A 1,446-nucleotide genomic window follows, 5' to 3' on the forward strand; every position below is an offset into this window, starting at 1 on the left:
GTACAAGAATAGCCCTACCCGCCACTGCTGCAGCTCTCGCTTTTGTGACCTGTAACAGAGAACGGCAGACCTTCAGATGGTACCATGTTGGTGCTTCAGCCCAATGTGTCCTTGTATTCAAAGTCATATAAATATGCTAGCTCATGTTTTGGCTGCTGCATTTATATTCTAAAAGACGCTGTATGTACTTAACCAGAGAATTTTTTCATTGGCTGTAATGGATAAAACACCTGAAAATCTTTGTGATGCAATTAGGCCTTACTAAACTCTTTGTCTTAAACATTTCTCTACATCTAACTTTTCCCTGGCCTTCAATTTCTTGTGTCAGTCGGTCTCTCTCTCTGCCTCTCACGCATTCTCTCTCTAGTCAGAGTCAGAGGAGTAAACATCCCTGGGGAACAGCGAGCTCTTTCTTTGGGTGGAGGACTGAATCATTGCAGTGAGGGTCCCATGATCCTCCCTGTGCCTTGGGACACAGACTTGCATTCCTCCTTCCTACTCGGTCGCACACACGTACACATACTCAAACATTAATATGAATATACAGACCCTCCTACTACAACACATAACTAGATATTCTTGTTTATGGCGAACAGTGTTAGACCTAATGTCACAGTTATTTAGTAAACCGTCAAAGCTTTTGCCAACCTGAAGAACTGTCAAGTGCATTAGATATGCTTATTTCACTGAATTGTGTATTTCGTTACGATTAGATGTGCACTCTTTAGTGACAGACTGTTTTATTTTCAAATAAAACAAAAACTCAGCTACATCAGCCACTGATAACATCAGTCATGTGACATGATGATTAATAATTCAAAAATGAATGGCACTACTTTGAAGTTCCAACCATGTTCCTTTGAATTCGGTATGGACTAAATAAAAACAGTTATATATAATTCAAAACTTATGGGGAAAACTGACTACCATATGAAAGATTTAAAACTGCCTCAATGATCTAGTCAGATACAGACATTTGAAACTAGGAATTCTATCTTAAGTTATACAATTATAAAGTATATAAGTCACAAGGACAGTAAATCAGTACTATGAAGTTCTGAATCAGAAGTTGAGATGTTAGGTGGCCTTAACTACTATGTGCTTATATTTAAATTAATCATTTAATGCACTTTTTGTTTACATACATGTTTTTACATCGTACTTATGTTTTTAAAAATACCTGCATGTAATTACATTTGTAATTCATTTTTGTAATTACATTTATAATTACACTGTTGACCTTTTCCTTACACCTTAACCCACCCTTAAACCTACCCATACCACCACACCTTCACTAACCTTACCCGTATCCCACCTCAATAGAAGCAAAAGTGTTTTGCAATACAATATGAACGCAGTAATTACATTGTACTTATATTTCCATGTAAGTACACAGTAGTTAAGGCCACCTAATTAAAGTGGGACCTAGTTAAGTAGCAAAACCTA

This window comes from Labeo rohita, chromosome 12 (genome assembly GCF_022985175.1).
Source record: "Labeo rohita strain BAU-BD-2019 chromosome 12, IGBB_LRoh.1.0, whole genome shotgun sequence".
NCBI lineage: Eukaryota > Metazoa > Chordata > Actinopteri > Cypriniformes > Cyprinidae > Labeo > Labeo rohita.